The sequence below is a fragment of the Erythrolamprus reginae genome, chromosome 12 (assembly GCF_031021105.1).
Source record: "Erythrolamprus reginae isolate rEryReg1 chromosome 12, rEryReg1.hap1, whole genome shotgun sequence".
NCBI lineage: Eukaryota > Metazoa > Chordata > Lepidosauria > Squamata > Dipsadidae > Erythrolamprus > Erythrolamprus reginae.
Window position 1 is genome coordinate 16,569,153 of NC_091961.1, and position 26,187 is coordinate 16,595,339.

The 26,187-nt window shown below is 46.5% G+C and overlaps 1 protein-coding gene across 1 annotated transcript in view; it reads left to right on the plus strand.

The window, feature by feature from the left end:
* The first annotated feature begins 396 nt into the window (after positions 1 to 396).
* LZTS1 (leucine zipper tumor suppressor 1) overlaps positions 397 to 26,187 on the plus strand; it is a 109,697-nt gene continuing 83,906 nt past the window's right edge. The window contains exon 1 of the mRNA XM_070765540.1: positions 397 to 453. The gene's annotated coding sequence lies outside the window, so the exon portion shown is untranslated. The remainder of the gene's footprint in view (positions 454 to 26,187) is intronic.

The following is a 26,187-nucleotide window of genomic DNA, read 5'->3' on the forward strand; positions in this document are numbered from 1 at the left end:
AGGGAGTCGGTGTGCAATTTGCAAAAAGCCCCTCCTGCCTTTCGGAACAATTAGCTCCTCTCCCACCCTCCCCCCATCCCTTCAGGCACCCGCGAGGGGGGGACTTGGGGAGTCGGCGCGTGCCGTCCGTCGGCGACACAGGTCATTACAGCTCTCTCTCCACTGTCCTGCCCCCCCCCCCCGTCTCTTCCACCCGCCTGGCAGCTGCCAGCGAGCGGCTCAACAAAGCCAGATTGGCTGCCCCCTCCCCCCATCCCCTGCCGCCGGCCCGCTTTCCCCGCGTACCCAAACTGAGCTAAGCAGCCAATTAGCGCCTCGGACGCCCAACCGCGGCCCGCCCAACCCCGTCCCCTCTCCCCTCCTGCGCCCCGCTCGGTCCGCGCTCGCCAGCCGTTCCCCAAGTTCCCCAAGTGCGGGTGACGATGAGCGGCGCCGCGACGCGAAAGCAGCCCGGTGGGTAGAGAGACTGCAGCAGTGGGTGGCCGCGGGCGGCGCTAGCCCGGATTTGCGCCTGTGGAGGGAAATCGTCGGGCAACCCGCGGGGCAAAGCCGGAGCCAGGTGAGGGCGGCCCGAGAGGAGCATCCGGGCGGCGCGCGGTGGCAGTTCGGGGAAGGGGCGCAGCTTGAGGACCGGCGCTTCCTGCGCCTCCGCGGTCCTCGTGCAAATGTAGCGCAGGGCAGGGAAACGGGCAAGGAAATCCTTACGGATTTATTTATTTGTTTATTTATTTATTAAATTTGTATGCCGCCCCTCTCCGTAGACTCGGGGCGGCTCACAGCAATGACAAAGAACAATGTAAAATACAATCTAATATTTCAAAGAGCTAAAAACCCATAATGCCTAATTCGTGGGTTACTGTGGGAAGACGGGGTAACCGACGTTCCTTGCAGGAATTCTCGCGGGCGGCCGCGCAACACACGGCCCGGAAAATCTGTGTGTACAAAACAAAAGGCTGGGCGCTCACACAGCACGCTTGGTCGACCGCATTGTTGTGTGGCTGCCTTCCCGACGCGGGAAGTTTGGTCGGTGGTAAACCGGCTCGGTATTTGTTTTTAAACCTTATTTACTTTATCCTCCGAATGCAGCCCCTTCTGGTTAATGATGGACCAGTACGTTATGTGAAACCTAGCGGGTTAACTAAGTCAGCAAAGGGGGACGGTTTATGTGACTGCAGTTAATTTCTTGCTTGGCAGGGATGGTCTTTCAGCGGCTGGGAGTGGGACGGGGGTACTCGGGACGGGTGACAGAAACCCCGCTCAGCATTGTCAGCCATCTAGTAATTAAGGGAACTGCGATCCGAGGCGTTTAAAGCTCTTGCTTTATTCAAAGTTCAACGGTCCTGCTTCAGCGTTACACACACGACTCCCCCTGACTTCAAAGGGTTCACAAGACAAGTCTGCACATGTTGCAGTGTGAGTGCTGGATACCATTCAGGGTTGATGCTAGGAGCAAAATTGCAGGTAAATGATCGATGCATGAGTGTGTTCAGTTGTAACCATCTCCACTTGAGAGGCTCAGGTACCAGGGGAGGTGACAATTCTCTGTTCAACCTGGAAATTCGGGATGTGTGCGTGTGTGTATGAGAGAGAGGGAGGGAGGGAGGGAGGGAGAGAGAGAGAGAGAGAGAGAGAGAGAGAGAGAATGTAATTCGGTAAATTGTACCTTTGCTGCCATAAGTTGTGTTGAGGCACAGTGCTATAAAGAGATCAGCCAGATCCATTGGATGTATAAAAGCCTAACCAGACCCCTTTGAGCTTTCAAATTCAGAGAGAGGGAGAGAGATTTGTACATGCTGGTTTCAAGGGAGGCTTTTCCACTTTTCCTTCTATTTATGTGTCTGGGCATTATTTCTAGTAACTGTTGATGCCAACATGAAGCCAGTTGGCTTGTTCTGTGCAAGACTGCCTCTCTTACATGCTGGAGGGAATGAAAAGCTTACATATCAGCGCGGCCAGGAATAATGCACCTGGAACGCAGCCGCTGATGTGGTCAGGGATGACCATGTGAACCTTATTAAAGAATGGATGATTGGATTCTTCATGTGTCTTTTTGCTGCTTTGTGTGCCCTGGGTGAAAGAAACTGAATCAGTGCTGCTTGCTGCTTGCATGATGCATCTTGAAGCATCACTTCTGGTCTTGCATATGCCGTGTTTCAGGGATGTTAAGCACTTTTCAGTTTCTTTCTTCAAACATGGTTCCTTAGTGCAAACAGCTTCTAGTCCTGAATGACCTGGAAGAATTGTAAAATTGAATGTGTCAGAGAGAACATTGTAGAGCAATCATTTTGATTTAGGTTAATGAGATGGAAATGCTAATGACATCATGCTGAATTTCAAGTTTGTTTTGCTATTTGTTCTTTTTTTATAAAGAGTGCCCCCCCCCCAACAGCAGCAAAATAAATGTCGCCCTCAATTTGGAAAGGTTTTCTGAAAGGATATTTTGATTTATGTTATTTCCCATTCTCCAGGACATCAATACTAACTTTATTGCATTGATTAGTAATTGAACAGAGATGAGAGCTCCCTCATTGAGGGAGCTTCTGAATAAGCCCTATGGAATCAAACCAGATTTAATTTTGCATGAGCATTGATCAGACATGTGGTGGTGGTGGTGGGAATTTTAGCAAAGAGCTAAAGCATTAACCCTGTTAATCTTGGAGCTTGGCAACTTTTTCAGATGTCTGTAAGATTTAGATTATTTTGGTTAAGAAATAATGTAATTTATGATTATTTGAGAGCCTAGGTTGCTGGCCCTGCTTGCTTTTTCATTGTGATAAAAATGGTGATTCTTGTAATAAAATGCTTTCATAAGTGCCTCTAGGGGGAAGGTCAGTTTTTTCCTCAGCATCTTAGGAGTGGCTAAAAGACACTTTATGTGGCTCATAGATTTTTATCTATTGCTCTTCTCTGAGCTGTTTGCTTGCAGCCTACTATCATCAGGGGAAGGGATTGTGGGGTTTGCTCCTGGTACATAGTAGCTTGCCCTGCCAGTTTTTGATGGGGTGTGGTTTTTCTTGTTGATGGCTCCTTAGAGCAGTGTTTTTCAACCAGTGTGCCGTGGCACACTAGTGTGCCGCGAGACATGGTCAGGTGTGCCGCAAAGCTCAGAGAGAAAGAAAGCAAGAGAGAGAGAAAGAAAGCAAGAGAGAGAGAAAACAAGAGAAAGCAAGAGAGAGAGAGCAAGAGAGAGAGAAAGAGAGGGAGGGAAGGAGAGAGAGAGAAAGACAGAGGGAGGGAGGGAGGGAGCGAAAGAGCAAAAAAGAGAGGAAGGAAGGAAGAGAAAGAAAGAGGGATGGAGAGAGAGAGAGAAAGAGGAAGGAAGGGAGAGGAAGAGGGAGGGAGAAAAATAGAGTGAAGGGGAGGAAGAGAGAGAGATAATTTTTTTGTCCAAACTTTTTTAGCGCCGCCCCCCCCCCCTGCTCAATGTGCCCCAGGGTTTCGTAAATGTAAAAAATGTGCCGCGGCTCAAAAAAAGGTTGAAAATCACTGCCTTAGAGTATTGTTTTTTAACATATTCATATTCCTGCTTTCCTCTCGAACAGTGTTTAAGGTAGCATACATAACATTCCCTCCTCCTGTTTTTTCCCCATAAAACAACCCTGTGAAGTGGGTTGGGCTGAGAGAGTGACTGGCGCCAGAATTTTCCCATTGCCAGCACCCATTCCTAGGCAGTGACGTCTTGTCTAGTCCATGAGGAAGGGACCTTCAATTGCACTACAGAATAATAGTCATAAAGGACCTTGGAAGTCTTCTAGTCCAAAGCCAGCTTAGGCAGGAACCCTATACAGGTGGCACGTGGAGCCATATCTGAGGACAGGCATAGCATTGCCCTATTTGAGCGTCAGCTAATTTTCAGCCTTCTGGAAAGCAAGGGGGAGTTCATTTTCACCTCCCCCAAGTTCAGAAAATCTCTGAAGCCTGTGAATGGTGAAAAACGAACCCAACGTTGGTTCCTTTTTTCATCCTCCACAGGCTCTAGAGGATTCAATTACCCCTGCATGCATGTGCGAGAGGGACAGGGTGCAGAGGGTTGTGTATGGGGGAAGGGCATTGCTTTATGGGTGTGGGCATGCATGTGTGTGCATGGCCTTTTGGCACCCAAGCAAAAAAAAATTCACCATCACTGCTCTATGCCATTTCAGACCAATGTTGCCCAATCTCTTCTTAACAACTTCTAGTGTTGGAGCATTCACAACTTCTGGAGGAAATTTGTTCCACTGGTTAATTGTTCTAATTGTTAGGAAATTACTCCTTAGTTATAGATTGGTTCCATCCATTGTTTCTTATTTTACCTTCAGGTGCTTTGACGAATGATTGACCCCCTTCATCTTTGTGGCAGCCTCTTAGATATTGGAACACTGTGAGGGAGTCCATGGCTACAATTTGCTCCCTTGTATAAACTCTATAGAAATGAAAATCTGAGTTCATAAGACCCACACATTTCTAAAATACCAACTCCTTGGAAAGTTTTATTCTTGTTATTTTTTTTTCATTCTGTTCTTGGACAGGATGTCTTTGTTTTGTGTAATTTGATCATCAAGGGTCCAGATGTGAAGGAATTTAAAAATGACTAGCTTCTTTTTCTTGTAATGGTCCAGCAAACAAATCAATGAGTTACATTTTACAAAGGTTTTCATGATTATTTCAATTATAAGAAGAAAACATTGGGGCATAATTTTACCACAAACCATTTGATTTGTCTGAAGCAGTCAGTCAACCGATTGATCAGTCAACCAAAGCTTAAATAATGCTTACCCATATAAGCCACATTATAAAGAACATAAAGAAACAATGGATGGAAACTAAGCAAGGAAGGAACCAGCCTAGAAATACAGGTAATCCTTGAACTATGAATGTAATGGTGTTGCCAATTACTGTAAAAAAAAAAAAATCCTGACAGTGGGACAATTAATCAGTGTAATGGCTTGCCTCCAGAAGTTCTTCATTACTGGAGGCTTTTAAGAAGAGCCACTTGTCTGAAATGGTACAGGGCACTAATGGTGACCCTTTTTTGGTTTGCATGCCAAAAGGGGATGTATGCATGTGCTAGCTTGATGCACATGGCCACAACATTCCCTCCCCCCACGCATGCGCACCCCCCTCCATGCTGCACCTCTGCAAGCACACAATCTCCCCTGTCCCCGCACCTCTGCATAGGCCTCATTAAGCCTGGGATGGTGAAAAAGTGGCCAAATGGACAAACCAGAAGTTTGGGAAAACGGACATCCGGTTTGCCCGTTATGCTGTTTTTGCACTCCGGAGCCTTCAGGGAAGCTTCCCTGAAGGCTCTGGAGTGCAAAAAAAAAAAAAAGCCTAACAGGGAAACCGGAAATTCATTTTCCAAGCTTCCAGTTTGCCTGTTGGGTGGGGTTTTTTTTGTACTCCGGAGGGAGAAATGGCCTTCCCCACAGCCAAAAATCAGTTGGCCAGGGTGCACATACATGCTGGAGCTGATATAGGGCAATGCCTCATGTGCCTTCTGATATGGCTTCATGTGCCACCTGTGGCACTCATGTCATAGTTTCTCCACCATGGATATAGGGTCTCCTGCTTGAGCAGGGGGTTGGACTCTACTGTAGAAGATCTCTAAGGTCCCTTCTGACTCTGTTATTCTGTATTCTAAATAAGGTATGCAAAGCAACCTATCTCCAAATTATTCTGACTCTTCTACCTCTTTGTAGCAAGGCTTTTCATTTCATGACTTGATTTACTTATCCCTACAGTACAGAATGCAGTGGTCACGTTGCATCTTGCCTTGAACTAATTTGTGAGGATGAGAGCCAGGAGTATACAGAACATTTTGATTTTGAAACATTTTGCATTTGAAAGACCCTGTTTTCAGTTCTGGCAAATTCACAGGAAGCCTTCCATACTGTTCCAGCCAACTCAGACATGTTCTCAGTCTGAACGCCTCCAGCAAGGTCAGAACAGCTTTAGGACATTTGCCAATGGTTGGGAGTTCCTTCCAGACATGAAACATTTTAAATACAAAATGTTTTGCAAGTTTAATACCATTCTACATTACCAGTGCCTCTCCTGCTTTTGAAAGGAACCATCATTATATAAGTCTCTACCCCAAGGCTGTCCAACCTTGGCAACTGTAAGATTATGGACAATGCTGGCTGGAGAATTCTGGGAGTAGAAGTGTACAGGTTTTAAAGTTGGCAAGGTTGGACACTCCAGCTCTACTCTAGGCAAGATGTTGGTATTTGAGAAAAGAGCTTGGCGTATTTTGTGCTGATGGGCTTTTCCAACAGGCTAACTGGAACACAGACAACTTTGATGGCCAATGAATATGCTTAGCCTTTTTTGGTCAACAGGATCAGAGTGGATTGGCAAAATGAGTGGTAAGGGTAAGTTTGATGCCCCTCAAAACCTTATGCTAAGTCTATTTTAAGGTATACTTTACCATATTCCTGAAATCCTGGAAGGGGGGGGGACTACCTATTCTCAGCAGCTGAGAGCCATAAGAAAGAGAGTTGGGGAACACCTGTAGTTTGGAATCTCTAGTTACCTGAACATTAGCAGCTGTAGCAAACTTTGGCACTCAGCATATCTGTAATGTAATATTTGGTTTGCCTTTGAAACCTGAAGCTTTCTATTCAGATCTGTGCTGGGCTTTCCATTGCCCTGTTGGAGAAAAAGGGCAGCTTAGTACTGCATTGTCTAGCAATGTCTCCCTTGGAGTGCCTGGTGTGCACAGGACCTTTTTCACCGGAGATATCAAAGTGTCTCATAATACACCTATTTTGTTGTGTAGCCTGGCTGTGTAGTGTGGAGGATCCCTTTTAGGGCCTCTCTGAGGATGAAGATGTACCAACCAAACCACTGGTTTCTTCTATCTTTTCTCCTCACCTATTCAAGTCACTCTTTCACAAGGCACGGGTAGTCACAGGTCTCGCTTCCCAAGAACTGCCTACCACTACCCCTGCTCCAACTCAACAGGTAACTTGCCCTTTCTTTTCTGAGGCAGAACAAGACACTGATGTAATACCCATGCCCAAACTCTTCAAAGATGCCCTATTTAAGCAGTGGATATCCCCAGTGTTGAGGCCCAGCCCTTTCTCCGGAGACAAAAAATTCTACAAAGTAGCACCTTCCTATGAAGATCTTCTGTTTTTCTCCAAGGTGGATGAATCCATCAAAGCCCTTCACTCAACCGCTGCAATGCCAGGCGAGGCTGAGGAGGTAATGAAGGCTGAAGGCTGCCGCCTAGAGCAAATGCTGCAGAAAAGCCATTTGGCTGACACCTGGGCCATCAGAACCAAGGCTTCAATATTCTTCTTTGCCAGAGCCATGCCTCTATGGCTCCAACAGATCCAACATCACATTCCCTCTGATGACCTTCGGGGTCAACAAGACTTGAACAGAATATTTGGATCAGCTCAATATGTGGCGGACGCCATCCTCCAGGTTTTCAGGTTTTCAGCCAAGTCCATAGCAACTTCCATAGTGGCCAGGAGGCTCCACTGATTTAGGCCATGGCAGGCAGGAGTCCACCAGAAGTGGAAATTAGCCATTAGCGCCCTCAAACGTAAGAATCTCTTTAGGGACCTCTTCGTCCCTCTTCTGACAGAGACTTCTGACAAGAGGAAGATCCTGGTCCTACCAAGCAGGTTGCCAAGTTTCAATAATCCTTTCGGTGTTCCTTTCACCAATCAGACCAGAGTTTTGGCTTTCAGCAGAGCCCAAGTCAGTATACTGTTAGACCTCAAAACCAAGCTGGCAGGTCAACCAGAGGTAGATCTAACAGAGGACAGAGAGGTAATTCCTCTTCTAGATCTGTTAAAATATCTAGAAGGTAACCTTCTGGATATTCCCATTGGGGGTCACTTGGCCTGGTTCTTACCAGCCTGGCAACAATCCTCTAAGGACCCACGAGTGTTATCTACCATTCAGTGGGGGTTGTGTTCTGTCTGGGTTCCCCCAGACCTCAACACCAACTGGAAAAAACAGCCAGACACGCTGGTACAAGCAAAAGTACTTTATAGCTGGAAAAAATAAACACAGAGGAAAACCTGTTCTTCCCAACAGACAGGCTATAATACTTTACAGCAGAGTCCTGATGTCCAGACAATACAGCAAGCTTCTTGCTGGCACACCCACCCCAAGGTTTCAGTAGTCAAAGGCACAAACCAGGATTCCAAGACGCCAAAGTTCACAGCCAGGTCCCAAGACTCTCAAAGATAAAACTCCACAAGCCAGGAAGGGTGGGTCTGCCTTTTAGCCTTTCCAAAGAGCACCACACCCAAACCCAGCTGTTGCCTCTTTAATGCTGAAAGTACCTAGCCAATTGGTCCCTTCGCTGTGTAGCTCTTCTCTGCCGGAGATCGATTATGGCTTGTGCATTTTCCTCTAAGGAATCCAGGCTGCTTGCTGGGGAGAGCTCCCTCTGGGGGGACTCTGGCTGTCCTCCCCCTTCTTCAGCCTGGGATTCCTCCTCCTCGTCTGCCTGCACCTCCTGTTCCTCATCTTCTCCCTCTGAGCTGGAAACCGACAGAAGATCAGCCGTTCCCTGAGGGGCCTCAGACGGAACCACAACACCATCCCCCCGCGGAAGGCCCCTCCCCACCTGCCAGCGGAGAGGACGCGGTCTCTGAGGGAACTGGGCGTGAAAATCCCGAATAAGGTCGGGAGCGTCCAACAACGCCGCTTCCACCCAGGAGCAGTCATCAGGGTCCCCCTCCACCCATTGCACCTTGTACTGGAAGCAACCGTCCACCCAACAGGAATCCACAATGTCATGTACCATAGCTTCAGGGAGGTGGTCACGAACACACGGGGCAGGAAACATGGGAACATTGGGACGGAGCGGACAATCGGGAGGGACAGGGACTAACAGTGAACGGTGAAACACAGGGTGAACCCGCAAGTTGGCCGGCAGGGTGAGCCGGTAGGCCACCGGATTGATCACCCACTCAACGGGAAAAGGACCCAGGAACCGGGGATCTAATTTGTGTCGGGGTAATTCAGAGGCTACGTATTTCGTGGACAGCCACACCTGATCCCCCACCACCAAGGGGGGCACATCCCGTCTGGAGCGATCAGCCACCCTCTTGTAGTCCTCCTTGGCTTTATTCAGGTACCTCTTCACCATCTCGTGGACCGCCTGCAGCTCCGAGAGAAAGTCCTCAGCAGCAGGCACCGGGGAATCTAGGAGGGTCAAGGGAAAGAAGCGAGGGTGGAAGCCATAATTGGCGAAAAAGGGTGTGAGCCGGGTCGATGAGTGGCGGGAGTTGTTGAAAGCGAACTCCGCTACAGGGAGGAACCTGGACCAATCAGTCTGGCGATCCGCCACAACACACCTCAGGTATTGTTCCAGTATCCCTATGACCTTTTCTGTGCCTCCATCGGTCTGGGGGTGCTGCGTCGATGCGAGGCACACAGACACGTTCAGAGCCGACATCAATTCCTGCCAGAACCGGGCTGTGAATTGTGTTCCCCTGTCAGAAACCAACCGATCCGGAAGCCCATGTAACCTAAACACGTGGCTGATAAACATTTGGGCCGTGAGTTGAGCAGTGGGCACCCTAGTGCAAGGGACAAAATGAACCATCTTGGTGGGCATGTCCATCACCACCATGACTACCGTGAAGCGAGCTGAAGAAGGCAAATGGGTTACAAAGTCAATGGACACGGCACCCCAGGGTCTCTCAGGCGTGGGCAAAGGTTGCAGTAATCCTGGTGGGGCTCCAGTCACCCCCTTGGCCGTACGACACTGGACACAGGTGGCCACATAGGAACGCACATCATCTTGGATGCGTGGCCACCAGAATGTCCGAGTGACCAGCTCCAATGTTTTGAACAGGCCAAAATGCCCCGCCACTGGACAGTCATGACACTGGGTCATAATCAACCCCCTCACTGGGCCAGCGGGAACATACAGCTGCCCCCGGTACCGAAGCAGACCGTCTTGAAATGTCCAGGGGGAATTGGGTGTTAACTCCCGCACTCTCTGCGCTACAAACCCATCCGCCCGCTGCGCCTCCCGTAAACGGCGACGCAAGTCCACTGGGTCCTGAGTGGCAGCCAAAGCTGCAGGGGGTAGAACCGTCTGCAGAGGAGCCGGCTCCTTCGGGTGCGTGTACTCCGGCTTGCGCGACAAGGTGTCCGCTCGAGGGTTCTGGGCGCTGGGCGTGTACCTGATGCGGAAATCGAACCGCGCAAAAAAGAAGGACCAACGGATCTGTCTCTGGTTTAATTTCCGCGCCGTCTGCAGGTACTCGAGGTTCCAGTGATCCGTCCGTACTTCAATCTGGTGACGGGCCCCCTCCAGATAATGCCGCCAGTGCTCAAAGGCGGCCTTCACCGTTAAGAGTTCCTTCTCCCAAATCGTATAATTCCTTTCTGAGGGAGACAATTTGCGGGAAAAGTAAGCACACGGGAACAGGATGTCACCGGGACGATGGGCTTAAAGGAGCACTGCGCCAACCGCTACATCCGAGGCGTCTGTCTCTAACACAAATGGCCGAGCGGGATCAGGATGGCGCAGAAGCGGTTCCGCCATGAACGCCGCTTTCAGGGCCTCAAAAGCCCGCTGTTCCGCCTCCCCCCAACCAAACGGGACTTGTTTTTGTAACAACCGAGTCAAGGGTGTGGTTAACTTGGCATATCCCGGAACAAAAGCCCGATAATAGTTTGCAAACCCCAAAAGACGTTGTACGTCTTTCACCCGTCGTGGAGGTTGCCAAGACTGAAGTGCAGCCACTTTGCCCGGGTCCATGGAAATGCCACCTGGAGACAAAATGTGCCCAAGGAATTCGACGGTAGTCTGGAAGAATTGGCACTTCTCCAGCTTGGCATACAACTGCTGCTCCCGCAACTGGAGCAGGACCCGGCGCAAATGGTCCAAATGCATGGCATGGTTCGGGGAATACACTAAAATGTCATCAAGGTAAATCACCACGAACTGGTCCAACATGTCTCGGAACACGTCGTTCATCAGATGTTGAAACACGGCCGGGGCGTTGGTGAGGCCAAATGGCATCACTGTGTATTCAAAGTGGCCGTAACGCGTGCCGAACGCTGTCTTCCACTCATCCCCGGCCCGCATCCGGACCAAATTGTACGCACTGCGCAAATCAATTTTGGTGAACACCTTTGCCGTCCGCAACCGGTCCATGAGTTCAGGGATCAAGGGCAAGGGGTACCTATTACGCACCGTGATGGCGTTCAGGCGCCGATAGTCACAACAGAGGCGAAGATCACCCGTTTTCTTCTTCACGAACAAAACAGAAAATGAAGCCCCTTGGTAACATAAAACTGTAGGGCCTCCTCATGAGTTCCGATGCACATCCGCACCGGCATGGTCTGGAAACGGATGGGACCAGCCAGCAAGACCCGCCCATCAATGGTCTCCACAGTTAATGGTGGGGTGACAGGACAAAGGGGCAAGGAATGACGTTGAGCAAAGGCTTCGTCCAAGAAATTCGTCGTCGCCCCCGAATCCACGAGGGCCAACGCTGGATAAGTCCGAGTCCGTTGCGCGATATGCAGAGTTACCGCAAGCGTCAGGTGTCGAAACGGTCCGGAGTCGTGAGTCGTGGAGTCAGAAGAAAGTGGGATCCCCGCCCGACCTAGTGTTGCCACCAAGCCGGGCCCCCCTTGTTTCCCGATCGTTCCGGCGACGGAGGACATCCAGACGAAGGCCCCGCCATCGGAGAGTTCATGACAGGGACGGGGACACAAGGGATTGTCTCCTGGAACTGCACAGGGGACGCCATGGGAAGCACGGGAGAACTGGAGGGTACGGGAACGACGGCAGCCACCGTGCTCTGCCTCTTGTGGGGACAAACGACAGCAAAATGTCCCGGGGCCCCGCAATAGAAGCACAACCCAGCTGCCCGCCGACGCCCTCGTTCCTCCGGGGTCTGTCGGGGTCGTGCGTAACTCACGTCCATCGGCTCCCCGGCGGCAACACGATCCATCAGGCGTGGAGGAAGCGCTGGTGAAAAACGTCGGGGTGCAGGGACCGGAGCCGGGGTGCCTACGGTTGACAACCCCCACCGCGGAACAGGTGTCGACGGGACGCCTGACGCACGTGGGTTGGACCGTCCCGCTCGACGGACTTCCCTGGCCAACAGCCTGGCCTCTATTGCCAAGCAATGCCGCTCCAAAGCGTCCAACGTGCCGGGCATTACCTCATGCACCAGTTCATCCAACATAGTGTCTGATAGTCCGTCCTGAAAGGCCTCGATCAGGGCAGCCTCATTCCACTGGACTTGCCTGGCCAGAGACCGAAAGTCAGCCATGTAGTCCGCCAGGGGGGGCGCGAACCCTGGCGTAGTTGCTTCAGCGCCCGCGTGGCCGTCTGCTCCTGCACCGGGTCCGCAAACTGGTGACGCAGCAGGTCACAGAAAGCATCGTAGTTCTGGAGTAGCGGGTCATCCCGGACCAGGTAAGGTGCCACCCACGACGCTGCAGGGCCAGCCAACAAACTGCACAGAAACGCCACCTTGTGGTCATCCCCTGGGAAGTGCATCATCTGGGCGTTGATAAAAAGCTGCACCTGGCTCTGGAATGCAGAAAACAGCCGCCGGTCCCCCCAGAACTTTTCCGGCATCGCCACAAAACATTTCCTTCTGGGCAAAGGTGCTGGAGGAGGTACCACAGGTGCCGCCTGGGGTGGGGCCGCCTGGGACAAAACCTCCACTTGGCGTTGTAATAGCAGGACTGTCTGGGTCAAGTGAGCAATGTCCCCTCGCAACTCCGCAAAGACAGCCTGCATGTCAGCTGCAGAAACATCCATGGTGGCAGGCAAAAACAGGAAGCCGAAAAGCAAAAAATGTCCAACAAGGAACCAGCAGCAGAGAGCAAGAAAAAGAAACAACCAAACCACCCCTCCAAAATCAGCACCAGGTGTCTGGTGGTTGGTGGAGTTTTATACTGTTCTGTCTGGGTTCCCCCAGACCTCAGCACCAACTGGAAAAAACAGCCAGACACGCTGGTACAAGCAAAAGTACTTTATAGCTGGAAAAAATAAACACAGAGGAAAACCTGTTCTTCCCAACAGACAGGCTATAATACTTTACAGCAGAGTCCTGATGTCCAGACAATACAGCAAGCTTCTTGCTGGCACACCCACCCCAAGGTTTCAGTAGTCAAAGGCACAAACCAGGATTCCAAGACGCCAAAGTTCACAGCCAGGTCCCAAGACTCTCAAAGATAAAACTCCACAAGCCAGGAAGGGTGGGTCTGCCTTTTAGCCTTTCCAAAGAGCACCACACCCAAACCCAGCTGTTGCCTCTTTAATGCTGAAAGTACCTAGCCAATTGGTCCCTTCGCTGTGTAGCTCTTCTCTGCCGGAGATCGATTATGGCTTGTGCATTTTCCTCTAAGGAATCCAGGCTGCTTGCTGGGGAGAGCTCCCTCTGGGGGGACTCTGGCTGTCCTCCCCCTTCTTCAGCCTGGGATTCCTCCTCCTCGTCTGCCTGCACCTCCTGTTCCTCATCCTCTCCCTCTGAGCTGGAAACCGACAGAAGATCAGCCGTTCCCTGAGGGGCCTCAGACGGAACCACAACAGGTTGCAGTTAGAATTTCTTTCCCTTCCCCACAAGCATTTTATTTCCTGTCTTCTTCCCAAGTCCCAGACCTCCAGACTCCTTATGGAGGAGGCCATTGATCACTTGTTAGCTATCAGGGCCATACCGCCTGTTCCCTTTTCTCAAAGGGGATCAGGTTCCTACTCCATCCTTTTTATAGTGCCCAAGTCCTCTGGCAAATAGAGGGCTATCTTGGATCTCAAGAGGTTAAATCAGTATATCAAGTACAGGAAATTCAAGATGCATTCGCTAGCCTCTATCCTGGCTTCCCTCCATCCGGGAGACTTCATGGCCTCCCTGGTCTAATGGAGGCTTATTTCCATATTCCCATTCTTAAAGGTCACAGATTATTCTTTAGGTTTGCCAATCAAGGATGCCACTTCCAATATAGGGCCATGCCCTTTTGGTTGTCCTCAGCTCACAGAGTTTTCACTAAACTGTTGGGGGCTCTGGCTGCTTTCATTCGGTTGGTGCCCATTCACATTCAGTGCTATCTTGATGATATTCTAATCCACACAGCCTCTAGAGAAAATACCCTTTTGGATCGCCAAACTACCATGATCTTACTGCAAAGACATGGGTTCTCATTTAACGAAGCCAAAAGCCAGTTAGTTCTTACTATGTCCATTCAATGCTTAGGGACTCAGATAGACTCTATCCTGTCCACCGTTTCCCTTTCTCAAGACAGACAGAATAGCACCAGGGACCTTTCCCTTCAGATTCAGCGGACCAGGAGGGCACCCATTGCCCTTTTGTCCTCCCTTTTAGGTAAAATGGTCTTATGTATAGGCATCACTCCTTGGGCTAGACTGCATGCCATTGCTACTGTTACCCTTTCAGAGATCCGGTCAGAGCACCTCCCACTGCATCATTGTGGTTCCCCCATCTGTCTTACTCATGGTGGCTATCTTCTGCACTAGCCAGGGGCACTCTCTTCAGAATTCTGGCACAGACCACCATCAGAACAGATGTCAGCCTAATGGGATGGGGAGCCCAGGGCACATGGTTGAAGGCAGAAGCCAGTCGTCCCATGAACTGGTTAGAGCTGAAGGTAGTATTTCTAGCACTCAAACACTTCAGACACCAAATCAAACATCACCATGTCTTGATATTCACCGAGAACATCTCACCGAGAGCCCTGATGAAGGAAACCATGAAATTGGGCCTTTGGACAGAGAGACACCTCCTCTCCCTTTCAGCAGACCACATCTCAGGGGATCTCAATCTCCAAGCAGATTGGCTGTCCCACAAAGTAATAGACCCAGGAGAATTGATGCTCCTTCCCTTTCTATTTGCTCAAATTTGCTTCATATTCAGTCTCCCCTTGGTCGACCTATGTGCGACCGCAGACAATGCACAACTACCCTGCTTTTTCTCCCACTTCCCATCTCAGGAAGCAGAGACGATTAATGCCCTGAGGAGTGCATGGCTGCAAGAACTACTTTACGCCTTTTCTCCAATCCCGATCATTCCGGATCTCATCCACAAAACACTCCTGGAAAAAGCCCAAGTGATTGTAATTGCCCCACACTGGCCAAGACGCTCCTGGATCGTGGATCTCCAAGCATTGTCCATCGAATCCCCATGGTGACTCCCCATTTCAGTGGACATGCTACAGCAAGGTGCATCTTTGCACCCGGATCCAGACTGGTTCCACCTGACCACATGGAAGTTGTCCGGAGGGACCTAGAGTGCCACGGTTATGAACCTGATGCCATCCTGGTCATGCAATCCTCCAGAAGACCATCAACTAACCGTATATATAACCATACATGGTCCAAATTTTGTGAATGGTGCTTTCAAGAAGGAATTTCTCCGGTCTGTATCCCTCTGCCAAGAATTATCACCTTTCTTATGAAAGGGTTTCACCAAAGCCTGTTGGTTAATACCCTCCGTAGGCAAGTAGCTGCCTTATCCTCTGTCCTAGTAGGTCCCAGACGAGAACCTCTCTGGAGCTTTCCCGAAATACAAGAATTCATCAAGGGGATATCTAATCTGAGACTCCCCCCACCATTCATTGCTATCCAACCTGGGACTTACCTCAAGTTTTGGCATCCCTCACTTCTCTGCCATACGAACCTCTCATGTCGGCTTCCCTTCGTCACCTTTCTAGCAAAGTGGCATTCCTAGTAGCAATAGCTTCTGCTCGTCGCATCTCAGAACTGGCAGTGTTATCCATCAGGCAAGACCTCTGCCAATTCCACCTGGACAAAGTTATCCTCAGACACAGCTCCTTTCTTCCCAAGGTGAGCTCTATGTATCACAGATCACATGACATCACCTTGCCATCCTTCTGCTCCAGACTGGAACACTGGCCTAGCATCAGATGGCACATCTTGGATGTTACCAGAGCCTTACACATTTATAGCAAATGTACCTAAGGCAGGGTGGCCTTTTCATCGACTACAACCCCAGATCATTGGGCACCAAGCTATCCTCCGTGATATTGGGCAGGTGGATCAGAAGCAGTATTGCCAAAGCATACGAAACAGCTGCCATTCCGGTACCTAGAGGCATTACTACCCATTCTATATGAAGCACAGCAGCTACAGCAGCATGGGCAACCCAAGCCCTATTGGAGGAAGTCTGTAAAGCAGCCACCTGGTCTTCTCCCAATTCATCCATTCGCTACTACAAAATAGACTCTTATGCTTCAGCAGATGCATCCTTTAGCCGAAGAGTCTTCCAGACTGTCATCTCTCATGACCTTTAAAAGTTCTCCTTCCCTATTGGGACACATCTCTTGGGTATGTCCCAAGTGACTACTGGCCCCGTTCCCCAGTATGGAGAATAGGCATTGGATACTCACTTGAACACTTCTTCTCATCTGTAGAATTGGGACAGTAGTCACCTCCTTCCCTATTCTGTACCTTATTATGTCATACTTTACCTTCGGCCGAGAGGCGACTAAGTTGCGAGCCACCACTATCGAGCCAAGTCTACGGATTCGTGAAATCTGGGAAAGGAGCAGATCTGGTTGTATTTTAAAAAACTGCAGGCTTGGTCTGATTGGCTAGGACACGGAGCATAACCCACGTGACTACTGTCCCCTTTCTACTTATGAGAAGAGGCGTTCAGGTGAGTATCCAATGCCTATTTTGTTCATGAAAACTAGCTTGGTGAAAGGTGACATGAATGCTTAGCATGGCACTATGGCATAAAGTTGTTTTAGCCAGGGAACATGCATATACAATACATGCAGCGTCCTTATTTCAGGTTTGAAAACATTTTGTGGATCTCTAAAGATTCAACATTAATTGTGCTGAAAATGGTACAACCATTTTTTCTTATGCAGCTCATATCAACTTCAAATTGAACCTGGACAAAGCCATTTTTCTATTCCTCAGTTGCCACACACAGAGGGGGTGGGGATGAAATGCATTGCTGGACAAAATACAGAACTTTCTCATGAGAACTAAGGTCATCTCTACAGATGATAGAAAGAAATGGGGAAGAATTGCCTGGAGAGCTCTCCAATTAATCTAATTGACCAATGTGACCTGGGACTTTTGGGAGGGAGTTATTTCCATTTTAATTATACTGAAACTGCAGGAAACATTTAGAGTTGGTTTTACATTTAATTGTGCTGATATGATGTGCCCAATAAAGAAGTTATTTGAGAGAGATCTGAGTTGGAACCTTGACAGGTCAATTTACAACATTCAAAAGCCATTCAGAGTCACCATGTGTTATTTGGGCAACCATATACATTTTCTTAATAGAGAAATAAACTTGGCACACCTGTGCATTACAGTCCATTGAAGTTTCAAATATTAATAACGCATTCCAATGGAGCATTTTCATGGAATTAGCTTTTTTCCTTCTCTTAAAAATATGAGGGTGGTTAGGTGACCAACTCATCTGTCCCTTGCACTCTTTCACACCGTCACTGTAGGTATAGTAGCCATCTTGCAATGGCAAATCCAGCCTGAACCTTGGAAATAGGTACAGTACTACCTCTTTCCAATTATATCTTTTTCTTCCCTCCGGAGCTAGGGAAGGGAGCTTGCTGGGTCCTGTTGATTAGGAAACTACATTTGTTGGATCCTAGGCAGAGGTGCTTTTTCTGTGGTGGCTGCTTTGTTGAATTTTCTCCCCTGAAGTAAGTTTAGCTTCATCCCTTTTGTTTGCCCAGAGGTCCCTAAAGACCTGGTTGTCCCTGGGGGCTGGTGAAATATTGAGTAGCTTCCATGTTGTTATTGTTTTGTTTTTTTTAATTTTAGTTTTATGCTCTTCATAATGTAAAAATATATAAACAACAAACTGGCCCACAACACGCCTGATTATTGAGGGAAAGAAAAAAAGTCTGTTTCATTGATATTGCAATATCAGGTGATGCATAAATTGAAGAGTAACAGCTAGAAAAAAGAACAAAATATTGTGATTTGCAAATTTATGTTGAGTGGTTATGGAGGAAGAAATCAATAGTTGTACCAATAGTAATAGAAGTCCTTGGAACAATACCCGAAGGGCTGCCAAGATACATAGAAATTTTGAACTTATTAGGCCTGAATACTCTGACACTGCAAAAAACCACTTTTACTTGGAACTGTCTATATACTCAGATGTTACATTAATAACTCTTAGGTCCTTGGTTAGGATTTGAACTGTTTTTAATAGTCCCAGATTGTGAATTGAGTAGAGGATTAAATCTTAAATAGTAATAACAGTTTTGAATATATTGCTATTTAGCTTTATTGTACACAGCCCTGAGCCCCCTGTTTGGACGATGGGTGGCCATATGCATTGGAAGAATAAAGTAAATCAGATGAATAACAACAGAGTGAATGGTTTGGGGAGCACTGAATGAAGCAGGTGTCTTTTTAGAAGATACCTGCAGTGCAACTGTTCTTTCAACCTACTTCTCATTCACTCACAGATGGGCTTTTAGGCAGCCAAATCTTTATCTGGCTCCTGCTGCTGCCATTACTCTTATAGAAACATACAGATGGAATTGATCATGGGGTGGGTAGAGGTGGGCAGAAGGATTGTTTCTCAGGAGGAAAAATTAACTGGCATGATAACGTGATTGCAGCACATGACTTGTCTCCCCATCCAGTATACAAAACGGAGCCAACTTTCCCCCGAGCTCAAATCCAAGGCTAAAAGCACAAATAAGTTGGTTAGTTGCAAGCTGCCTCATGACTCTGTCTGAGTCAAGATGGCACGCTTTGTCCCTCTCTGTCTTGCACATCCTAACTGTGCTGTACTGTACCCTTTATCCTAGCAGCTTGCTCGCTGTGGAAACCACTCGCCTCTCTGCATGAGGCAGCCTGCTCCTGACAAGATACACTCCAGTTTGGCACTACAAGCTGCTAAATTTGGCTTGTAACTCACAGGGCTTCCGCCCACTACCTTAGTCACTCCATTCTGGCAGGCAGAACTGGAGCATTGTGGGAGGCTGATGAATGCTAATGTTCTTGGTTGGAAAGGGCTGTTGAAAAGCGACTGGTTAGAGGGGAGTTAGGTGGGTAGCAAAGAAGAGAAGAGAGAAAACAAGAGAGCAACTAATTAAGGGCCTGAAGACTAAAACATTGGCTTTGTCTGTCTAGTGAAAAGGAGCACTAGAGGAGACATAGTAGCAGTTCTAATATTTGAGGGGCTGCCACAAAGAAGGGGTTGATCTATTCTCCAGGGTACCAAAAGACAAGAAACAATGGATGAAAACTAATAAAGGAGAGAAACAACCTAGAACTAAGGAGAAATGTCCTAACACCGAGAACAATTAACCAGTGAAATAGCTTGCTTTCAGAAGTTGTGGGTGCTCCTTCACTGCAGGTTTTCAAGGAGAGACTGGATAGTCACTTGTCTAAAAGGATATAGGTTTCTTGTTTGTGCAAGGTGTTGGACTATAAGACCTCCAAGGTCCCTCCCAACTCTGGTATTATTCCGTTATTCCATTAATCTTGCAGACTGAACTAGAGTCAAAGTACAGCAAAGCAACAAAATCTTTCCTCAATCCTGGAAGTTTGTCTAGTAGGCTATGTTCTTTATGTTTATTTTATTTGTGGAGTTGAGCCAATTAGCTAATTCCTCAAAACTAAGAGAGATCCTGGTTAGGCCCTGGATGAAAGATCATCACTTCATACCAGGATTTTATGCTGAATGGAAAATTGAGGAAACTACTGTCTTAGAAAAGAAAGTAGCAATCCAATCCATATTTGGCAAATAACCTTGATAATGCAGTGGTTAGAATGCAGTATTGCAGGCTAACTCACTGCTCACTCCAGGAGTTCGATTCTGAGCAGCTCAAGGTTGACTCAGCCTTCCATCCTTCTGAGGTTGGTAAAATGAGGACCCAGACTGTTGGGAGCAATATGTTGACTCTGTAAACCACTTAGAGAGGGCTGTAAAGCACTGCAAAGTGGTATATATCATGTTTTCCCCAAAATAGGACATGCCCTAAAAAGAAGGCCAAGCCTAATTTTGTGGGTGGGTGTAATTTTGTGGGTTGTGGGCAGCACAGGAGACAGCCCTTCCCTTTCCCGGTCAACCCGACCTACAGATCATCTGAGCTGATTGGGAGCTGCCTCTCTGTTCTCTCTCGCTGCCCCACTCCTCCAGTATTTTTTAGTGCTTGCCCGCCTCTCATCCATTCCCTTTATCTGCAAACTCCCTCCTCACTTGCAAGAGAGCAGCCGCCTGGCACCTCTTGTAGTTCCCACCCAGTGGACAACCCCCTCCCCCCCACCCCCAGGGCAGGGAACCACTCACTGAGTTACAAGTCTTAGGTAGGACACATGGCTTGCATCCAACCCTGACCACCCTGCCCCAACTGCTACCAAGTTGTGCCCCACCATGAGACATATGTCCTGACACTTGTAGCTCTGTCGCATTCCTCCCATTGTCCAGGAAAGCAAACTTATTGCAACTCGCTAGAATAGAATAGAATAGAATAGAATAGAATAGAATAGAATTTTATTGGCCAAGTGTGATTGGACACACAAGGAATTTGTCTTTGGTGCATAAATGTACATAAAATAAATGCTACATTTGTCTTAAAAAAATCTTTATTAATTATTTACATTAAAAGAAATACATAAGAAAGAAAAGAAAAAAAGAAACCACAAAAAGGATATAAACAAAAACGAAAACAAAACATGATCTATATGAACATATAAATAACATCTTAGTTACAATTGTACCTTGAACACTCAACGTTTTACTCTTGTTGGCATTGCTGCTACAGCTTTCTAATTTTAGTTTTGTTTTATCAGTCTATTAATTTCACATTTACATTGGTATTTTCTATATTATTATCTGAATCTTGACCATTGTTAGTTTCACTCTTATCACCCAAATCTTAAATCCAAAATTAATTGTTAAACAACAATTTTATTTTATATATCTAATATATAAAAAGAAATAACAAGGAATAACAAGATTGCTGACAATTTTTCCTCCAATATACTTTCTAATTTTGAAAGATTTGACTGCATTATAGATGTTCAAGATTTTAAATATTTTTCTTCGATTGACCGTCTACTCCAAGTTTGGTAGAATTCAGTATTGTCTTTTTGTTGAATTTCCCATGTCATTTTATTCATCTCCGCAATTTCATAAATTTTGTTTATTGAATTTAGTGTTGATGGGACATAGTTTAATTTCCAAGTCTGTGCAAAAACAATTCTGGTGGCTGTAATTATGTTTATTATTAAATATCGATCCTCTTTAGATATTTGTTTGATAATTCCAAGTAGGTATAATTCTGGTTTCAGAGGAATTTGAAGATCAGTTATTTGCTCTAAGTAATTTTTAATTTTATTCCAAATATTTTTGGCCACTGAACAGGTCCACCATGCGTGGTAATATGTTCCAGTTTTCTTTTGGCATTTCCAACATTTTGGCGATATATTTGGATACATTTTAGATAAACATGCTGGTGGCAAATGCCACCTGTAAAACATTTTGTAAATATTTTCTTTATAAGTGGGTGATATTGTTAATTTGTAATTAACGGTCCATATTTTTTCCATTCGTCTATGTTAATAGTATAGCCAAAATTTTGAGCCCATGCTATCATTTGTCAAGAATCATGAGCTACAATACTGAATTGTTGTAGGGTACAAATAATATTAATATAATTTATAAGGATACAAGCAGCAAGCTACAGTCATACAGTCATTAGTGGGAGAAGATGGGTGATGGGAATGATGAGAAGATTAATAGTAGTGCAGACTTAAGTAAATACTTTGACTGTGGTGAGGGAATTATTTGTTTAGCAGAGTGATGGTGTTCAGGAAAAATTGTTCTTGTGTATTGTCTTGGTGTGAAGTGCTCTATAGCGTTGTTTTGAGGATAGGAGTTGAAACAGTGTGGGTCCAGGATGTGAGGTGTCTAAATATTTTCATGGCCTTCTTATTGACTTGTGTTGTATACAGGTCCTAAATGGAAGGCAGATTGGTTGTACAGTGGTACCTCTACTTATGAATGCCTCTACTTAAGAACTTTTCTAGATAAGAACCAGGTGTTCAAGATTTTTTGCCTCTTCTTAAGAACCATTTTCTACTTAAGAACCCAAGCCCGGAAAAATTTCCTAGGAAATTTGAGAGCGGCACGAAGGCCCGGCCAGTTTCCTGCCATTCCCCCTTTAATCCCGGCCATCTCGGGCTTTTCTGGACTGCCAGAGGAGCCTTTTGGTGGTGCTTAAGGAGGCTTTGGCAGTCCAGAGCGAATGAAGCATTTTCCTTTCTCTGGGCACTCTGCCAGCGCCCAGAGAAAAGAAACGCTCCCTTTACTCTGGGCAGCCGAGGAATCACCACAGTGAAGGAAAGGCAACGGCTTCAAAGTGAGCATGCAAGAGGAGAGGTGAACCCTTCAGCATGGGAAGGAAGAGGCAGCAAGTAGCAGCAACAGCAGGCAGTGTATGGGAGGCAGTGTATGGGAGGCAGCCTTAAAGTTTTGGATTTTTTTTATTCCCCTCACCTCACCTTCTTCCTTCGGCAACGACTGTCCTCCTCTTCCTCTTCCTCCTCCCACCCAAATTCCAAGCTTTTAAAATGTATTTATTTATTTATTAGAGTTGAAAGGGATCTTGCAGGTCATCAAGTCCAACCCCCAGCCAAATGACAGTTCAATTTCCTCTTGAAAATGTCCAAAGTTGGGGAGTTCATAACCTTCGCTGGCAGGCCTGGTTGATCGCTCTGACCGTCAGGAAGTTCTTTCTTATTTCTAGGTTGAATCTCCCCTTGGTCAGCTTCCAACCATTGTTCCTTGTTTGGCCGTCTGGTGCCCTGGAAAACAGTGTGACCCCTCCTCTCTGTGGCAACCCCTCAAGTACCTGTACACTGCTATCATATCCTCCCTGGCCCTTCTTGTCTCTAGGCTACCCATGCCCAGTTCCAGCAATCTCTCTTCATAAGTCTTGGTTTCTAGTCCCCTAATCATTTTGGTTGCTCTTTTCTGCACCTTCTCCAGAGTTTCTATGTCTCTTTTGAAGTGTGGTGACCAGAACTGAATGCAGTACTCCAGATGTGGCCTGACCAGGGCGTTATAGAGTGGTATTAATACTCCAAGCTGGGATTTCCCCAACCCCCCCCCCCCCCGTCTTCCGTGGCTATCAACCTTTTTAAAAAAAATTCTTGGTCTTTTATTTCCTTCTATCCACACGTTTAATTTGGTGTCCCATTCTCTTAATTTTCCTATTGGGAAGGTTCCATGCATTACCTGAAAAATGTATAACGTTTTTGGAATAATCATCATCTTTAATGCTCTTACTCTGGCCAGTCTTCTCAAATTTTTATTTCTCCAATTCTTAATTTGTTTCTGGATTTTTTCCCATATTAAATTATAGTTAAATTCCACCATTTTTCCCGGGTTCTTTAATAACCATACTCCTAAATATTTCATTTTCTTGTTACCCAATTTTAGACCCGATACCTTCCGTATTTCAATTTGTTCTTTCGGCCCAGTATTTAAACAAATAATTTCTGATTTTTCCATATTTACTCTTAACCCTGATTGGTCTTTAAACTCCTGAAGTATTATGATAATTCTTTTAATCATATCTATTGGTGTTTCTGTAACTATTATGGCATCGTCTGCAAATAAGTTTAATTTTAATTCCATATTTCCTATTTGATATCCCTTCCATTGTTTATCTTTTCTAATTTTATTAGCTAACGTTTCAATTGCCATTGCAAAAAGCATCGGGGATAGGGGACATCCCTGCTTAGTTCCATTATTTATTCCTATCTTCTCTGTTCTATTTCCGTTCACTCTAACATAGGCTGTATTTTCCTTATATATTTCTTTTATTACTTGACAAAAACTTTTCCACATATTCAAACTACTACATAGTTGGAACAAGTACTCATGATTTATTTTATCAAAGGCTTTGTAAACATCTAACTTTAATAATCCCATTTTCCTTTTAGTTCTTGTAGCATGGTGCAGCACGTTCACTATATTTCTAATAGGTTCATATATTCTTCTTCCTTTTATAAAACCATACTGATCTTTCCCAATTATCCTTGGTAATATATTTTCCAATCTATTTGCTAAAATTTTCATAAAAATTTTATAATCTTGATTTAGCAGACTAATTGGGCGGTAGGAGCCAGGTTCTTTTAAGTCTCGATCTGGTTTGGGAATTGTTACAATTTCAGAGTTCTTCCATGTTTGTGGAACGTCTAATGTTATGAGGATATTATTATACAATTTCTCCAAATACGGTAGCAAAATTTCTATATACGTTTTATAATATTCACTTGTAAATCCATTAGGGTCTGGTGCTTTACCAGGTTTTAACTCTTTTACCACTTTAAATATTTCATCCCTTGTTATATTTGCATTTAACATTTGTCTTTCTTCATCATTCAGCCTTTCTTTAACCTCTATTTCTTGTAACATAACATGTTCTTTTTCATACAATTTTACATAAAATTCCCTCATTACATTTTCTAATTCTCTAATACCATATCACTCCATTTTTACATAAAATTCCCTCATTACATTTTCTAATTCTCTAATACCATATTACTCCATTTTTATCTTTCAGACCATTTATTATTAATTTTTCTTTTCTTTTTTTAAGATAGTTCGCCATTTGTAAGGCTGATTTCCCCTCCCCCCATATTTCTATTCTCTGTTTCACTGCCGCTCTCATATTATTCCAGTTTTCTTCCTCTATATCCTTTAATTGTCTTTGTTTAAGTTTTAACAGGTCATTCTATTCCTTATTTTAAGTTATTCTCAAATTTTCTCTTATTAATTCTATTTCCCTTATTCTTTTTTCCCTTTCCATCCCCCAACTTTTTCTAATATAAGACTCCATGCTAATTAAATTACCCCTAATAACTGCTTTCTTCGTGTCCCAGATAACTGATTGCTTCATTCCGTCATTTTGATTTATTTCATAAAATTCCTGAATATCTCTCTGAATTTTTTTTCTATTTTGTTCACTTGCTGAGACAATTGTGTTGTATCTCCAAATTCTTTGTTTACCAATGGGGTCTATTTTTATAACTGCCGTTATGTGTGCATGGTCAGATATCCAATTACTGTACTTTAATTTCTGCTTTTTTAATTTGAATGTTTCCTGTTTTGTTCATAAATATACAGTGATCCCTCGGTTAGCGCGGGGGTTACGTTCCAAGACCTCCCGCGCTAACCGATTTCCGCGTTATACTGGATGCGGAAGTAAAAACACCTTCTGCGCATGCGCGCCCTGGCCGCACATGCGCAGAAGGTGGAGCGACGCAAATTCGGAGGCTGGCAATGCAATGGTGATTTTTCCGGGCTCCTTGCCGCTACCCCCCGCCCGCCCGATTCGCCCCGCTCACCGTCATTCTTAAAAGCTCTGAAGGACGAAAGGAATGGAGAATTGCCAGAGCGCCATGAGAACAACAAACTGGAGGATGTGGATGGTGGCAGTACAGCAGAACCAAAGGAAAATTGGGAGGAGAACTGCCATCAGAATGGCCTTTCTTTGCCTTTGGAAGAGAGAGAGAATCTTTCTCACTCTCTCCGGACCGGCGGCGGCTGAAAGAGAGTCCAACCCGAGGAGTGCTGGGCCAAGAAGCGGCGACGCGGGCTGGCCGGCCCGAGGCGCCTCGACCCCGCGTCCTCCCCTCTGCTTTCCGCGGCGTTTGGTCTCGCCCGCGCCTCCGCTCCCTGCCATGTTGGATTGCACGGCCGGCGCCGGGGAGAAGTTGGAAGTTTAGTGCCTGTCGGGAGAGCGGGCGGAAGGCGCGAGGATTTCCCGGCTGGCTCGCGCGGGAGCCCCCTTCAGGAGTTGCTGCCGCCGCTCCACGACCCGCTCGCGGTGCCCCCTCAGGTCGCCGCCCCGATGCGGCCGCAGTAAAGCGCGGGGGAGGCAGGCTGCTGCGCCGCCACCCTCCAGGAGACGCGGGGCCCGACCCCCCAACCGCCCCCAGGCGAGCTTAAGAGAGGCAGCGGCGGAAAGGTTGGCAATCCCGGCCGGGCGCCGGCGGCGGCCGCCATGAAGAACAACAATATATGATATCAAGGATGGAAAACAATTGTGGGAACAAGAATTATATAATAACTTTGTATATAATAGTCCTCCCCGTCATCGGGCGGGAAAAACCGCGGTGTAGGGAAAAAAACGCGGACTTATTTTTTAATTAATATTTTTTGAAAAACCGCGTTGCAGCATTTCGCGCTAATCGAGAACGCGTAAATC